This window comes from Crocodylus siamensis, chromosome 2 (assembly GCF_052110815.1).
Source record: "Crocodylus siamensis isolate JL-2025a chromosome 2, ASM5211081v1, whole genome shotgun sequence".
NCBI classification, from domain to species: domain Eukaryota; kingdom Metazoa; phylum Chordata; order Crocodylia; family Crocodylidae; genus Crocodylus; species Crocodylus siamensis.
Genome location: NC_143396.1, coordinates 110601119 through 110619822, shown reverse-complemented (window position 1 = coordinate 110619822; position 18704 = coordinate 110601119). Strand labels below are relative to the sequence as shown.

The following is an 18704-nucleotide window of genomic DNA, read 5'->3' as shown; positions in this document are numbered from 1 at the left end:
TTAAGTTTGGCAGTTAATTGCTCATAGATAGGAAACTTCTATGTAAATTTCTTTATGAAAGCATTCTCTCTAAGAAAAACATTTGCTAACACGTAGCCCTTGGACTGACTTTGGACTGAATTTTTTCATAGGTAGATCCTTAGCTATAAACCATTAGACCTTTGTGCTTAGAAGGAATGAATTAGCACCACGATTAAGAGCCTTGTTACTTCTTACACTGTGAGCCTTACAGAAGTTGATTGGTTTTTTCGTGCGAGCTCAAGTTTGGAGCAGTCACATTCAGGTCACAGGCCTGAAGGACCAACTAAAAGGTAAGAATCTCCCCACCTCCTATTCTGAGCCTTCCCCTTGCTCCTTGACCCCTGGGGCTCTTCTGGTAGGTCCCTCCCTACATCTGGGGTTCCCCCCTTGCCACTCAAGGTTCCCCCTCTGCCATCCCCCTTCTCCCAGGGCATTACTTACTTGTGGCTGCCTGCACTGTCTGTCCTGGGGGAGCAGGCAGGGAAGGGTTAACCTGCCTGTTCCTCCACTACTGCTGCCCAGGCTGCTGGTCTTCTGGCCCAGAAAGCAGCAGCAGCAGTGGCTGGGCAGGGAGAGTTAACCCTTCCCCACTTGCTCCCCCAGGACAGATAGTGTGGGCAGGCACAAGTAAGCAGGGGAGGAGGGCAGGGAGACAATGAGCGGGGTGCTGGGGAGGGCAGAGTGGCAATGGGCCCAATCCAAGCCAGTGGAGGAAGCAGACCAGGTAAGTCATTTATACCAAGGGTAGCCTAGAGTGGCTAGACCTTAGTGCAACAGGAGCTGGGTATCACAGATCAGAGATAGTGGGGCCCGGGAGTGGTGTCACTTTGAGCACCCAAAAGTGCTTCAAACCAATTTCAGGTGTTAATGTGCAGACAATCCAGGTGTTCAGAGCTCCAGTAACCATCCAAAATGACCATGTAACAAGGCCCCAAGTATTAAGGGCTAGTATTTGCTATTTGCCTTAGGGCCTTATTACACATTGCACTTTGAGCTGCTCAAATGTTCATCAGTGTTAGTTCTACCTTGAGTTTGGAGCAGTTCCATCTTAAGGCTAAAAACCTTCTCTGACTGTCCTCAACCTGCACAGCTGTGGCTTGCTATTACAGGGCTGGAGAGCAGAAGTCTGCCTAGGAGCTACAGCTTTGAGTTGCCACTACAGGGCTGGTGAGCCAGGACAGGCTTCTATCCCTGCTCTAGGTGGGGGCATGCGAGAGATGGGCTGTTAGGCAAGAGGGGTGGTGGACAGAACATGAAGCTGGGAGGCAGACAGTTAATGGGATGGGAGCGAATAATGAAACAGCAGGTGGAAAGGAAATGGGGGTGGGGAAAGGATGGTGAAATGAAGGGTAAAATAAAAAGAAGCAAAAAATAATTTTAAAAGAAATAATGAAGTAAATTAACGAAGGGATCATATGTTAATCAACTGGTATTTGGGTTGAGGTGTGGGGGGGCGCTGGTCATACTTCCCAAGGTGGCCTAAAGGTGGCAATGGTGAGGGAAGGCACATTTGGGGGAGCTATTGTCCCTGCCCCAGAAAGGAAGCCCATGCTCATGGGGACCTGTTTTGGCCCTACCTTGTTCCTCTCATCTTCTCCCCCTCTGCACCACACTCCTGGAACCAGCCATTCCCTGTGACCCAGCTAGCTGACATGTGCTCTGCAGGCTGGAGGGGGAGAAGATGCACCCGTGGAGGTGGGAAGGTCACATACTCACGGGCAGGAGGGGAAGTTGACTTGGTTCCAGACCATCCTCAGGGCAGGAGAGTTCAGTGGGTGGTACGTTTGTCCATGCACAACAAGAACATGTGTGTGGGGGGGGCGTGCAGTTTGGGCAGTTCATCTGTGAGGAGTAGCTAGATATTAATGGAATATGAGCTGAGTCACATAGATCAAACATATTCCTACCCTGGAGTGGCTTAACATACTTAAAACTAGTTTCAGGTGTTAATGTTTGGATATTGCAGGTATTATGAGCTCCAGGAGCCACCTAAAATTAATGTGGAACAAGCCCTTACAACAGTACTTAGCAGACCTTGTGGAAGACCAAAAACCCCACTCAAGTGCCTCCCCTTTGGTGCCTACATCAGGCTGACCCTCTTCCTAGAGCATACCCACAAGCCTGGGGTAACCACTGCCACCACCTGCAGTGGTTGCGCAGACAAGTGCAAGGGCCTGGTCTTTGGCCAGGCTCTGTGTCCTCAGGGATACACAGACTTTGTAGAACTTGAGGGTACTTAACCCACTGTGAGATCTTGGGGTGCTTCTTTTGGTCTGAAGCACAGCAAGTAGCCTCCCTTAGTCAGCCAATCAAAGGGAGCAAAAAGCCTTGCTCAATCCCTCCCAAGCGTGTACAAGACTTACTATAATGCAGGGGTGGGCAAAATACAGCCCACAGGCCAGATGTGGCCTGCCAGGCCATTCTATGTGACCCATGGCGCCCCTAAAGAATTTAGAAAAAAGTTATCTGTTCCTGGCTGCCTGTCAAAGACAACAGGAGCCAGGGGCAGTAGGACCCAGGGGGAGCCTCAGCAGGAATGCAGCAGCCCAGCCCCGCCCCACCCCACCCCCAGTCATTTCCCTGCTTTCCTGCCCCCGTGCTGCTCCAGCACCATCTGGCTCCTGGCTGCATCGCCAGACTGGGGAGCATTGAGCCCATGCCAGTACCCCCCCGTGTGTGTGTCCACACCCCACCATACACATGCATCCACATGCCCCCTTGCACTGCCATACACGCAGACCCCCAAACCCTACCACACCATTTTAAGTCATGGTGACTCCACAGCCCAGTACTGCTCAGTATGCATGTGTACTCTAGATACCATTTACAAAGAATCCACATGCTAATTAGCACCTCATTGCAACTGGAACTGAGTATTCTTGTTACAAGTCCTGCAGATGAGGCACAGGGATGCCTAAGGCTCACCCTCCACCCTACACATAGTCCCCCACAAACCCCACACCCCACATATCCACGCCCCTCCACATGTTCCCTCACCCCCCACACCTATCCACCCCCACAGGCACACCCACACCCTCCCCCACACCCCCCCCACAAACCTATACCCACCCAATATACAAGAGTAAGACTCCATTTTAAGTTATTATACACAATCACCTCTATGTGTACTACACCAACAGATGTAAACCAAGACAAAAACATTTTTTGAAATCAAATTAATGAAACTTTTAGATGTTTGCTTTTTAGAGTATAATTTGGTATTTTTCTGGTTCCAAGATGGCAAAACCCCTTGCTACAAGGAGCACTTCTGGGAGCATCAATGCCGCAAAGCCAATGTGGCACTGATACCTACACAGTCAGATGGGTGGCAAATTGGCTAGATGGTCACACCCAGAGAGTGGCGGTGGACGGGTCATTTTTGACCTGGAGGGATGTGGACAATGGAGTTCCCCAGGGCTCTGTCCTTGGGCCTGCACTATTCAACATTTTTATCAGCAACTTGGAAGAGGGTGTGGAAAACACACTGTCCAAATTTGCTGATGACACAAAGATGTGGGGAGAAGTGGGCACACTGGAGGGGAGGGACAGAATCCAACTAGATCTAGACAGGTTACAGAGATGGGCGGATGAGAATAGAATGGAATTCAACGCAGACAAGTGCAAGGTGCTGCATCTAGGGAGAAGGAATGTGCAACATACCTATAGGCTGGGGAACACCCTTCTCAGCAACACAGTGGCTGAAAGGGATCTTAAAGTCACTGTTGACTACAGGATGGACATAAGCTGCCAATGCGAAGAAGCAGTCAGTAAGGCTAACCACACGTTGTTGTGCATCTACAGATGCATCACAAGCAGGTCCAGGGAGGTGATCCTCCCCCTCTATGTGGCACTGGTCAGGCCACAGTTTGAGTACTGCATCCAGTTCTGGGCGCCACGCTTCAAGAGGGATGTGGCTAACCTTGAGAGGGTCCAGAGGAGGACCACTCGCATGGTCAGGGGGCAGCAGGCCAGGCCCTACGAGGATAAGCTAAAGGGCCTGAATCTATTCAGCCTCCACAAGAGAAGGCTGAGAGGGGACCTGGTGGCCATCTATAAACTTACCAGGGGAGACTAGCAGAAAATAGGTGGGGCTCTGATCCCCTGGGCACTACCTTGGATAACAAGGAATAATGGCCACAAACTGACTGGGAGCAGGTTCAGGCTAGATATCAGGAGGTATTACTTTATGATTAGGGCTGCCAGGCTCTGGAATGGGCTCCCAAGGAAGGTGGTGCTTTCCCCTTCCTTGGGGTCTTCCAAGAGGAGGTTGGATAAATTTCTGGCTGGGGCATTATGACCCCAGCTCGTTCCTGCCCAGGGCAGGGGGTCAGACTTGATGATCTATTCAGGTCCCCCTTCCGACCCTAGAAACTATGAAACAAGGGGAGGGACTTCTGGTGGCAAAGGTCAGGGGTTAGCAAGCAGGACTTTCAATCACAAGATGGCACCCAGGGGGTGGGGAAGCTATCAAGGGACGGGGCTACCTCAACTGCTTGCCAAAACTGGGTAAGCAGCCCTACGCCTGAAATAATTGCCCACCCCTGCTATAAGAGAGCTTTAATGGTAACACCATGATCATACAGGAATGGGGGGTTACAGCAGTGAGGCAGACTTGGGTGGGGGTGTAATTTCTCCACAGGCCTCATTAAGCTAAGGGCTCTATTAGCATGATTAGCATTAGCAAAGGTAATCCTATGCCCAAAGACCTTTCATTAGAGAGTTTAAAACAAGATTCTATTAGTAGATGTAACAAATAAAATGGAAATGATGGAAAAGTGGATGATGACAACAGTAATAGGAAGAACAGTTACAAGGATTAGTAATAGGAATTCATAGATGATTGGAAAACTGAAAACAAACTGAATTGCAAGATAACTTACTGGAAGTCTATCGGGTCACAACACGTGGCATTTGGCTATAACTTGTGCATTCACTAACTACAAGATTCCCATCCTTGATACTCCAAATAAAACTGTTCACAAAGGTTACAAGTTTAGTCCAACAACATACTTGTAAACCTCAGTGTTTTAGATTATCTTTGTGTGTGTATACAAGGATTTTGTTTCAAGTTATCAGAAACAAATCAAAAGTTGTTGCTGACCTATGCTTTTTTGTTGCACTCACAGAACTTAAACTGAATTAAGTGATGAAAAGTTAATAATGGGTGAATACTTTGCATTGCACATAATGTTTTACTCAGAATTTCATATTTACGTGAATAAATATATTGCAAAGTTCAGAATGGTTTGATACGACACTCACATATCCTCAGATTTTTTTATACTAAATTTATACGTTTTATTTTATTTTATATATACTAAATTTTTTTATACTAAACACCAGATTTTTTTATACTAAACACCATAAGGGAAAGGAAAACATCAATTTATATGACTTTGGTACTTGAGGTTCAAATGAAAACCAAATACTGTGGTCTGAATTTCATTTCTGTGGATAATGAGAGGAAGAGAATGTAATACACATCTTGTTCTATGCCTCATAAAAAGATCCTAATTTTTAAATTTATCATCCTTGCCTTAAAAATACTAGGAAAAAGTTGATCTCTGCTTATCTGAAGTTTTCTTTTACTGGAGTAATAACATCCACACTTTAGTGAAAATGGCTACTTCAGCTGGCTTGCATTTTGACAAGGTTGGTCCTGCCCACAGTCACTTTCAGCAAGAAAAAGCAGCACACCTCCAAGGGTTGGAAGCATGACTATTTAAATACAGATATCCAAAATAAGGTATACATTATAGATTTCATAGACATTAGGGTTGGAAGGGACCTGGTAAGATCATCAGGTCCTGCCCCACAAGGGGCAGGAAGTCAGCTAGGGTCAAAGGATCCCAGCAAGATAAACATCCAAATGTTTCTTGAAAGTGTCCAGCGTAGGAGTTTTGTTCCAGGCCTTGGGGTCTCAGACAGTAAAGAAGTTTTTCCTTATGTCAAGCCTAAAACAGTCTTGCAGAAGTTTGTGACCATTGGACCTTGTCATCCCCTGAGGTGCTCTGGTGAACAGGTGTTCCCCTAGATCCTGATGCACACCCCTTATGTACTTATAGGCTGCCACCAAGTCAACCTTGAGCCTGCGCTTCTCCGGGCTGAAGAGTAGCTCGCAGCCTCTCTTCATAAGGCCAAGTCTCTTTCGGTCGTGGTGCTAGGGAGTGTAGCACTGCCGAGCCTATAAGTGTGATGGAGGTTTTTATTCCTGAGGTGGAGCACCTTGTATTTCTCCATATTAAATGCCATCAGGTTTTCATCTGCCCACCTTGCAAATCTATTGAGGTTGGTCTGGATCACCAGCCTATCCTCAAGTATGGACACTCTTCCCCAAATTTGATGTCGTCAGCGAATTTGGCCAGTACACTTTTAACACCAGCGTCCAGATTGTTTACGAAGACATTAAAGAATACAGGCCCAAGAATGGAGCCTTGGGGGGACACCACTAGTCACCGAGTGCCATGTTGATTCGGTTCCGTCCACTACCACTCTCTGGATCTGACCTCGGAGCTAGTTCCCCAGCCATCAGACTGTAGTATAGTCGGGACCGCAATTGCCCAATTTTTCCATTAGGACAATCATGGGACACCAGGTCAAAAGGCTTTTTTAAAGTCCAAATATATGAAACAACCTCTTCCCTTTTGTCCAGTGATACGTCTTCCAAACTCTCCCTGAAAGAAGACTTCTACTAAAAAAACCTAAATTGGCTGAATTGTGAATAATGAATATGTACACTTAAGTGAAATCTATGTATTAATGGCTAGGTGGTCATACGTCAGATATTAATATAGAAAACATGATTCTCCTGTCAGTGGTCCCAAGGACTGGACTTGGATACTTAAATGAAGAAAGAATAATATCTTGAATTTATTTTAGAAACAAATGCAGTGATATACAAAACTTTCTTTACTTGAACATGCTGATGACATAGTACAGAGACATGACCTTTTCACTTGGATGCTATGTACACCCACATATAAGCCTTCCTCAAGGAAATGACAGCTATGGTTCACTTGTTTAACCTAATGAACTGTGGACTCTGCACCAGCCAGGAAACCAGTAAAACAAGTCCTTTCCCTCCTACCTCTTTCATCCATTGTAAATCTGTCTAGTTCTGGAGGAAGGTTGATTGGAAGGGCGGGGGTGTTGTTTTGTTTTTTTTGAAAGAGCAGATTTTTTACATGTGATGACGACATCAGAAGGTCCAGTATTAAAAGCTAATCAGTTCTGAGAGCCATTTCCATCAGAAAAGCATAAACAGTATCACTGATATTTTTCTTCATCTTTTGTAAAGTTTTGAGAAGCACCAGAAAAAAAGGCTGTTCTTTTACTTTTTCTTGGCCTAATTCTCACTGAAGCCTGCAGATGCAATTGTCATTGCATATGCTTCAAAAGAAGGAATGAATATTATAAAGACCTGCTTACCTTGAGGACAAATGACTAACCACACCAGATCTTTAGGTTCATTATTTTCCCATGTGACACTTGTACAGGTTAGCACAAGAAAACCTTCACTTGTCTGCTTTAACTAAACTGTACCAAAGAACAAAATTCTAAATGACCAGATATATTTTTGAAGTCTACCTCCTTCACACCTAGAAGGATGCTTACGAGTGCATAACTTATTTTGGCATTGTCTATATTACAATTATAAAATAAAAACTAGAAAAAGATCTTTTAAAAGAAGTCAACACTGAAGAATATACAAGTTTAAAGAAGAAAGAATTTTGAAATCTGACGATGCTTATTGGAGATATCTTAAAAATGCATTCTTTTAAACATTCATCATCAAAATAAGGTCATACAAACTAAACATATACAACTGCAAATGAGATAATCAACATATAAAATCCACTAAATAAACATAAAACCAAAGTCAGATTAAGCTAAAATATATGCCTTAATTGGGTCAAAATGAACCTTTATAAATCATTAACTGCCTATTATATTTTTGCATCCAGGAAGAAAAGAAACCAATTAAAATCTGTTTGTGAACAGCAGCCAAAAAGGTATAAAATAAGCGACTGATCCATTTGTTCTAATGTGGTATAGAAACTAAATCATGTTTCTAATAAAAAGTTTGTTACCAACAAGATTTTTTGGGGGGAAAAAAAAAGTCTTTAGTTGCAAGCTTTCGGGGACAAACACCTTTCATCAGGCATTGGAGAAAAGACTGTAGAAGTTTTCCTGGGTATTAACCAGGCACCTGAAGTGTTTAATATAAAGCAATACATTCTCAGGGAGCAAAATTCAGGACAGTTCTAGGCCACATCTACATCACTTTGGGTTCCAGTCTTAGCATGACACCACTGAGCAGAGCACCAGGTAGCACCATGCCATCTCTGCTGAAAAGCAGAACTCATGACAACATAATCTAGTGAACAGAACATACCCACAGCCATATTCACAGAGTGCAAGAAGGGGGCCAAGCTAATCCTCTTCTCTTCTCAGCAGACACAGCAAGAGTCTGGGCAGTGTCCTGGGAACATCCAGAGCAGCAGCGTTAGCCAATTTAGAGACAATTTTCCAAATACGGGACAAACGTCCCATTTCAGGAACTCTTTCAAAAGTCTACCCAAAATTCAGAACTGTCCTGAAAAATTAAGGATAATCTGCTGCTTTAATAAAAATTGCTCCCAGAAACATTATTAAAAGCAAGCATCAACATTACAACTGCAACATAAACTAGTTATTAACCCAAAAATAAGACTTGTAAACAGCTTCAGGAATCTGCAATATAACTTCCTGCTTTTTGGGGAAGGTAAGACTGTGGACAGTAAGAAATGATGTGGGCAGGTGCTGGGAAAAGAAGTGACCTTAGAAACGTACTTAAATATACAGCTTTCACCACACACTTAACAAGATACAGCTGTATGACTGTGAAAAATAACATTGGCCGTATCTGGCATGGCTTAGTTATGCTTCCTGATTTCTCTTTCCTCAATAAAACGTTATAAGGACACCTACAACAAACTGGGTCAAAAATTTAAAAATTGTCAAAAAAACAAAAATGTTATAAAACTTAAGAGCTATAGAAATGTCCGTGTAATAAAAAGTGGAAAGTATCAGCTTAACACACAAATTTTTTTGCAGTGTTTGAAAAAGACGTCAGCGTTAAACCCATTTTTCAGTCCCAGCTAAGCAATATCAAAAGTAAATAAAACTAAAATATAAACAATATTTCTATGTTTATTTTTAATATTTTAGAATTTCTTTTTTAAATGGATAATGTAACATATTTGTCTGCCCCATTTATAAACATCTTTTTATTGAACGCAACTTTGTTAATGCGCAGCATCCACTGAAATCAATAGGAAATCTCTCACTAAGTTCAACAGGCTTTGAACTAGGCTCTATATGAACATATAATAAAAAGTTACAATGTGACATTTAAGCAATTTTGCAATTTCTTTTGCACCCATCAAGTTCTTTCATGTGGAAAGAACTGCAAGACTCATGGGTCAAACACACAACACAAAAAGGAACCTGCAGCCCAAAACAGTAGCCTCATAGTCAGGATATTATCTGGGTTAGTCCCTGATTTCAGGTCTGTTTATATGTTTTACATTAAGCTGGTTTTGATTTAAAAAAAAAAAAAATCCTGGCAGCAGGGTCTGGAAGCCAGTACTCCTTGTTCTAAGCCAAGCATCCCGGCCACTGACAGTATCAGACTCTCTGTTTCTGGCCCAACTAATCTTGCATGTTTTTATGCATACTAGTCCAGCTGATAGACAGCTCAGCCCAGTTGAGCCTGTAGCCTGGTAGTTAGAGCACTCTCTTGGCAAGCAGGAAATGTGGGTTTAAACAGGATCAAGTGAAGAGCAGAAGACAGGGTAGATTTATTTGCACCTTAGATACTAACCAAATCTGAGATGTGCAGTATAAGCTTTCATAAAAAGAAAGTTTACATCATCAGATTGGTCAAGTGAGGAGGACATTAAATCTGGATCGTCCATTTCCTAGGTAAGTATTATATCCACTAGTCTCATATAACAGGTGGAACATAAGATTGCTAATTAATATGAAAGGTCACAACCTTTCAAGAGCTTCCCAGGAAGGGCATGAGGACTGCTGGGGCCTGGGTATAGGCACAGGGAACAGAAGAACAGCAGGGGCAGGCATCACCCAGAGCCTCAAAGCAGCAGGCAGGTCAGCTGCAGCTGGATCCATGTCCTGGTGCTGGGGGAGGCGGGGAAGGGCTGGTGAGGAAGCTGTCGCTGGGAGTGAGTGGGGAGGAAATAGATTTCATAGACATTAGGGCTGGAAGGGACCTCAGAAGATCATCGAATCCAGCCCCCTGCCCAAGAGGCAGGAAGTCAGCTGGGGTCATAGGATCCCAGCAAGATAAGCATCCAATTTGCTCTTGAAGGTGTTCAGTGTAGGTGCTTGAACCACCTCCGCTGGCAGACTGTTCCAGCCCTTGGGGGCTCAGACAGGAAAGAAATTCTTCCTTATGTCCAGCCTGAAACGGTCTTGCAGTAATTTATGACTGTTCAACCTCATCAAAGCTTGGAGCACTTTGCTGAACAAACGTTCCCCCAGATCCTGGTGGTCACCCCTGGTAAACTTACAGGTGGCCATAAGGTCACCCCTGGGCCTGTGCTTTTCCAGGCTAAAGAGCCCCATGGCTCTCAGCCTGTCATCGTAAGGTCTGTTTTCCTGACCTTTGATCATGTGCGTAGCTCTTCTCTGGACTCTCTCAAGCTTCTCCACAGCTTTTTTGAATTGTGGAGCCCGAAACTGGACACGGTACTCCAGCTGCGGCCTCACCAAAGCCGAGTACAAGGGGAGAATGACATCCTGGGATTTGCTTGAGAAGCATCTATGGATGCAAGCCAGTGTTTTGCTCCGTGGGGGGAGGTAGGCAGGGGCTATAGCTTGGGAGTGAGGAGTCACTGGCATATCAGCAGGCCTCCTGTTTTTCTCGTTCTCTGATAAAAACCTCCAAATCCACAATTAAAATGAAGCACCACTATATGTATACTAGCCAACTGCCCGTCAAGAATGATGGGGGAAAGGGGGCTGGGATGGAGTGCTGCCATGCTACGTCCCGTGCTGCCATTGTTCTGTCTTTTCCCACTTTGCCTTTGTTGGCACAGGGAAGCAAGGCTACCGCTGCCATGCCAGCACCCCAGTTCAGGGCCGACCCTCCCCCCCCCTTGCCACTTTGGAACTGGGCCGTTTTCCCCCACCGTGCCCCCTCTCCCCATCCCAGCTGGCTTTTCTTTAGGTCTGGTGCCAGCGCAGGGAGCGCAGTGGGAGAGCCAGGGCCAGTGCTGCTGGCCCCAGCTCCCCCACCCTCTGTCCACTCCTCGGTGCTGCTTCAAAATCATGGCAGCACTCTGATGTTTTATTGATATATTTACAATTTTAAAGCAATTTGGAAGCCTACCAGCACCTCAATCACTATGTAAATACCTATACTTTTTGGTATTTGATTTTGAGTTTATCCTAGAAAATCAGAGCTCCTCCTGTCTGCTCTGCTCATGAGGACATAGGTCCAGGCCCCTCACTCCCAAGCCACAGCCCCCCAGCTCTGCCAGGTCTCCTCACCTTCCACCCACAGCCTCCCGGCCCTGCTGGTGCCCCTTAATCTCCACCCACAACCTCCTGCCCCCTGCAGCCCTACCAAAGTGGGCCCCCAGCTGCTAGGGCTATGGAGCCAAGGACCCAGGTCCACAGCCCCCCGTCTCCTGCAGCAGCACCCGAACCCAGGCTGCCCATGGGAGGCAGTGGCTGCTGTGGCCCAAGCAGAAAGCAAAGCACAGAACCTGGCTCTCCCTCCCCCATGGCCAGCATGGCCTGAACGGAGTCCGTGGCAGAGGAAGATGCGGGCTACGCTCTGTAGGCTCAGCTCCCCAGCCCACTGTCCTCCCCCCAGGGCCTCTGCAGCTCAGCAGACAGGACAGAGCATGGCAGGGAAGGGAAGCTCCTTGTCGCTGCAAGCCCCATGCTGCCATAGCAAGGCACCCCCTAGCTGCCTAGCAGCAGTGGGGCTGGCAGTGCAGGGTTGTGCCCCTCACTGCTGCAGGTCAGGCAGGGGGTGCCTCAGCAGGGCAGCACAAGGCTTGCAACAGCAAGGAGCTTCCACATCCTCCCCCACCCTGTGCACAGATCTGGGGAGCACATGCACCCCTATCTCACTGGGAGAGCACATAGCCTGCAGCCCCATCCTGCTCCCTGCCTGGCTGGACAGCAGCCCCAGTCCCCGCCCTGCCCAATTCCCTCTTTCCCTCCCTATGGGGGCCTCAATACCCCTCCTCCAGACTTACCTGCAGAAGCTGCTCTCCAGGCTGCCTGGCAGCCATGTGCATGCACATCCTCATGGTGCCTGATTGCCTGACCATCCTCCTCTTGTTCCCCACAGCCACTTGCAGGCTAGACCTCTGCCAGCCTGCAGAGAGCTCTTTGCAAAAATGAGAAATCCGTATTTCTCTCACTTTAAATGGAAAAAAATCCTCACTTTCCCTTTTTCCATGGGAAACAGAAAACCCAGACCCCTGCGTATCAGGTCAGCTCAGTGCCCCAAACCCGCAGCTGGACCCATGTCCTGGTCAGCAAAGGGAGCAGGGGGAGTTCTGATTTTCTATGATAAAAAAAGGTATAGAGATATTTAGAATTTTTATTCTAATGATTGAGGCACTGGTGGGCTTCCAAATTGCTTAAAATTGTAAATATATCAATAAAATATTACATTCAACTGATATATACACATATATAAACACATACACACACACACACACACACACACACACACATATAGTGGTCTTTTATTTTAAATCACAGAACAAAGCAGATTTGGGGGCTTTTAAATCAGAGGATTTAGGGGGGCTAATCAGAGAATTTGGGATTTTTAAACAGAGAAAACCAGGATCCCTGATAATAACCTAAACTGCTATCTCTAATTAGAAGGAAAAATGCTGCATTATATTCTGCACCTAATCTCCTGACAAGACAGTTACTGGTGACCTGTAATCTCAAGAAGAATAAAATATTACATTTCTTCTATATATTTAACTTTGAAAACATTTCATTTTGTTCTAGTTTCCATTTTCTAAGGAATTTGTGTTTCACAGTGCTGTTTCCACAAAAGAACCATTTGTAAATATGACCTTTAGGAAATATAACCTAACCTTTCTGTCATAAGTGTCAAACAAGCATGTGACATGGCAGCAAACCGTCATCCTCAAAGATGCATTTACCTGCTGTCATTGCAGAAAACACATTTTCCTCTCACAAAACATGAAGTATAAATTAGCTAGATATTTTTTTAACTGAAACGCGTTGCACCTTTGCATAAATGGAACAATAAAATGAATTGTTGCTTATCAGCTACCCAAGCATAGAACAGGGGACTAAAGTGTAGCCTTCCCCACACTGTTCTGGCAGTCAACTGGGAGGCACCCCCCTCTTGTGGAATGAGAAGGTATTTCACTCTTCATGTTCAACACTCATGACACGGCTTTAATTTACAACAAATGTCACCTGCAAAACTAGGAGAAGTGACTGCTGGTCATAGAATTTTGATTGAAGATTAAGCACACCCAGTAAGTGCCTCACCTGAAATAATCTAAACTATCAGATCATTAGGGGTTTATTTTACATACACACAGTAGATTAGGGTCACCATATTTCCAGGTCCAAAAAAAGAGGACACCTGTCACCGGAAGGTTTGGGAGGACAACAGGGGGTATATGATGGGGAGGGGGCAGTGACATGCCGGTGCCTTGCCCCTACCCATTCTGTTGCCCCTCACCGCCAAGCCACAGCCCCTGCCAGCCCTGCTGCTGCCCCTCACTCCAGACCCACTCAACAGCCCTGCCAGTGCCCCTCACTCCCCAACTGCAGTACCCTGCCCCCCACCCCTTGCTGGTGCCCCTGAAGCTGCCAGTGCCCTGCACACCCAACCCACAGTAACCCCATCCCACCCCCCATGCCCCTCACTCCTGATCCACAGCCCCCTGTCCCTCTCCCGGCCCTGGCAGTGTCCCTTACTGCCTACCTGCAGCCCCAGTGTCCCCCAGCCCTGCCGGTGGCCCTCATTCCTGACCCGCAGACCCATGCCTTCCCAGGCCTGCTGCCGAAGCAGCTCCCATATTGCATGCATGCCCACTCACATACACGCTTTATCTCTCTCCCTGGCCTTGCTGGAGCCCATGCAGGGAGCACGTGACCCCCAACAATCACCTTGCCTGCTGCTCCCTGCCCCAAGCAGCCAGCCCAGGAGAGCTGAAATCTCAGACATTTGCTCTTATTTTAATGACCCACCCAGATGCAACACAGGGGCTAAAAAAGAGGACATGTCCAGGAAAATCCGGACATATGGTAACGCTACTCTAGATGCAGCAGTACCATCAACTAGTGATCTAATCTGGTCTGATGAACATCATGGGCACATCCCCATGAGCAGGAACATGTGTTCCCCATAGGCAACTAGTAGCAGCACGTATGTGCTCTGGGGTACAGCAAGTTACCCCAGGTGGGCTATAGGAGGCAGGCTGAGGCCAGCACCTGGGCTGGCCCAGCAGCCTTACATGGGGTCCTAAGGGCCTCCCAAGGCTCCAGCAGCAGCAATCCAGGTGCGCGGAGCCTGACTAGGAGCTGGAGTTAGGGTCGGGCTCCAGTTTTAGGTGGTGTACAATGCCATGATGTTCTCCACGCTGCTTTTTTCTGGCATGGGTCTTTTTTTACGCTAGGATCTCCCAATATCAATAAAACCCACTGCACTGCAAATTAGCTGCGTGGTGAACACCTATATGTGTAGAGCATGCAGTTTGCATCACCACAGACGGCTCTGTGGTGCCACAAGCTGCACGTACATGCTTGTTGGGATGCACCCTGTATGTCTGAACATAAAACCATTAGAAAATAAAATTAGAGAAGCAAACACAAGACAAATATGCTCCTAATATAGCTTGAAACTGAACTAGCTGCTTGTCAGTTCACAATTTTTCCCAAGTCTGGATTAAGAACATAAGCAACTGTCATGTCAGATCACATAAGTGAGTGAGCTGTTAAATCTAGGACTTCTCCCATATCCCCATAATAAGCTAAATTATTATCACATCCCCATTTTCCAAGCAAAATAAAACATCAGGTCTGATAGTTCCTATGTGTAATTTTATCCCCAGATGGATTTTTTTCTGGGAAACATGAAACAAAATAGATAAGTCCTTTGGACAACAAATAGATTCTAAATAAATAAATAAAAAGAATAGGAGAAAGATAGTCCTGTAATTAGGACACCAACCTGAAACTCAAGATCTTCAAGTCCTATCACAAATATCTTCTGTAGTAATAAGGATTGTATAAATATATTAGAAAGATTTAACTTTTGAAAATGTTCCCATAAGTTTCTGGCTTCACCATGACTGCATGACAGCTTAGGTCAGAAACTCTATTTTAGTCTTGGTGAAGATCTGTACTTTTGATTAGTTTGTGTCAGAGTTGCTGAGATACTTGCTCAGTTAGTAAAAACAATTTGTGCATACAGTACAGGCTCTGTGGAGTTCTTATTATGCTGATGACTTTGCCTAGGGGAAAGGAATCAAATGAAGAACAAGCTATACTGGAGCTTTGCAGCCAGCTGTTTTCATAAAGTTGTGAATGCTTTATCAAGGGGTCAGCAATTTCTGGCCCACAGGTTGGATTCAGCTGGTGAAGAGACTGGATCTACCCCAAGATCTAGTCCATATTTTACCAATGGCTTTGATCCTCTATGCAACCACCAGATCCAGCCTGTACTTCCAGCTATGTGTGTTACTAATGGTTGCCCAATCCTCTATGGCCCACAAAGCAATCTCAGCTCCACATAGAAGACTGCTCTTCTCCCTGCACCCTGCCCTGCTATCCACAATGCAACCTCTACACAGCATCTGATCACTGTCAAATTAACCACTGAAAACTGTCCCTTGCCAAGGATTCTGGTGGCATGGCTATCAGAAGATGTTGCATGGAGGGGTGGGGTTTCACAGTCTGCACAGCCTAGGGAGACCTAGGGTAGCAGCAGGGTACTGGTAACCCACAGCATTGGTTGGGTCACAAGGAGCAGTCCACCACTAATAAAACTTTGCCAACCCATGATTTATACCCATCAGGAGAGAAAGCAAGCAAACAAAACCAAACCAAGAATCCCACCCCCTGCCACACACACATACATACATATATACATACCACCCACCCACAAAATTCCTCATACAAAAGTATCTTCATTCAAGGAAAGTTAAAATTATAAATGAATATCACAGTTTAAGTGCAGGAAACATTAATTACTTAATAATACACATGACTAAGAACCAGGAAATTCCAAGTTAACGTTACACTTACAGGGAAAGAATCCAACACATAAAAATAGATTTAAAATCCCAGGCTCTTACACCTGACATGATTAGCCTGTTGTCTGACTCCATGCCATTTATCCTATGTACCACAGTTTCCTACTTACTGTACCAGAAAAGAAGCAATGGTCTTGTAGTTAGGGGACTGGGTTAGAAGTCCATAAATTGGGGTTCTGCCATGAGAGGTAGTAATCAACCACCGGGCTAGTTAGCTCAGGCAGAGCATTGCACTAGTGCACGTACACTGCTTCATTTACCCAAGCTAATTTGAACACCTTTACATAGCACTGTGCAGAATTACGTGATGAAAGAGCAGGAGAGAATGAGAAAAGAAAAAGCAAAAAAGAAAAAGAAACGGAGAGCATTTGGCTAAAACTAAAAGATACCACTCAAGCTGCTTTGTGCTTGGTACGGAAATATATTTAAAAAAATTTCCAGGCAAGTTTCCCAAACAATTTCAAATAAGATACCCTTTCTTCCCTGCCGTACTGTTTTAATATAATATATTCCTTTCCTCCTCCCATTTCCTGGATTTCTGATGGTTTGCATCATTGCAGAGCAGTACTAGGAAGTTCCAGCATTTTAGATCACCTCCCACACTTCCAAAATTTGCCTGGCTGGATTTATTATGATCACATGCCTCAGGAAGCAATCATTTGTTCTGGTTGAAAAACAACTACCAGCAAACTGAAGAACTTAAATAAGCAGCACAGTAAAAAATAAGGCACTTCTCCAAAATCAGTCATTTTTATTGATTTATTAGTCCAGAACTCATTTAGCCATTTCACTATCCAAATGACTCTTTGCTGGTATTGTAGAAGGATTCCATATGAAACTGCAATTTGTCATTCTCCCAAACTGTAAAATGTTTTCCACCAGAGTGTCACTTCCAAACCCTTTCTCCAGCTAAGTATGGCGTTTCAGATTTCCAGAATACAGCCTTCTATATCTTGCTATGTGAGCAAAGTGCCTTCTAAAAAAAATCCATGGCAAATATTACGATGATATGCAACAATAAAAATTTAGTGCTGAGGGATTTTTAAAAGGAATGATTTCTAGCAATACACAGCACTCTACCAATAAGTAGGTAATTTAGAGTAGAGCCAAAATGAAGGAAAACAAGTTGCTGCCCTAAACACAAAGCCTTTGACTATGCAGATATTGTTTTTGACAGGATAATCTTTTAGGGATCATACACCCTGGGTACAAGAGTAATGCATTTAAGAGTAACAGGTAAACTGTATTAATGGTTAAAATTAATGTTTATATATTATAAAAGCTAAAAAGAAGCATAATAGCATTTGAAGTATAAAGTGGCTTTTAAATGATTTTTTTCTCTATTTTTCTCTCCCTTCTTAAACATAAAAAAAATTGCGATGTTTTATACGGAATAACTATATTAACCATTAACTTACCTAAAGCTATCACTCATCAACTGGTTACTCTCAAAATAAACCTTCAAAATATATTTTATAAAATTAGCTTTCCTTTAAATTTTTTAAGACATTTTATTAAAAAAGAAAAGTAAATAATAAAAACTATGCCAAATATTTAAGGGCTGTATTGGCAATGGTGGACAGTCTTATTTGACGTCTATTTCTTAATATTAGTCCGTTCTAAAATACTTGGTATCAATCGCCTTCAGTCTGTGGAAAAGATTTTGAAACAACTGGCATGATCATCTTGTGTTTTGAGAGTCTTTAAAACAGTAGAAGCCAACCTTTTTTGACAGGCATGCCACAAATTAGCCCTGTACCCTCGCCAAGTGGTAAATAACCTTCCACTGTCTGATCTGCCAATTTACTTTCTGCTTCCTTCCCTGTGCTGCCTGACTGATTTCCTGCTCTGCCTTCTGCTTCCTGACCTATCTGCTGCTGTGCTGCCTGTCGACTCTCTGATCTGCTGCATGTCACACGCTGAGCCTGCCTATGGCACGCTGTACACATATCTGCTGGTGTTAATAAAGCAATGTTAATAGTTCACAGGAAAAGAAACAAATTTAGAAACACCATCTTTAGCCAACCTATGACCCCTCATTATTAGAGGGATCTTAAGTAGCTGTAATAGGTAACCTCATAGGTCAAGACTTTCAAAATTAGCATTAAATTAACACCCAATTCCTAATGATCTCATTAGGAGTTTATCAGTTCTCAAATATGCTGACCAATGTGTGCCCAAATATGACATTAAAAGGTTAATTTTAAGCACCTAATTTTGAAAATGTTCTATAATTTTCATGAGATAAATGATCATGAAAGAGCTATGAAGTGTAGATAGAAATTGTTAAGAAATACCTGCATTTGAGAGAGCCATAACTGGATATACATTTGAGAATTTGCAAAG

At 44.5% G+C, this 18704-nt stretch overlaps 1 protein-coding gene across 1 annotated transcript in view; it reads right to left on the bottom strand.

Moving 5' to 3' along the window:
- Positions 1–18704, bottom strand: part of FGF2 (fibroblast growth factor 2) — a 73448-nt gene that overhangs the window by 21190 nt on the left and 33554 nt on the right. The window lies entirely within an intron of this gene.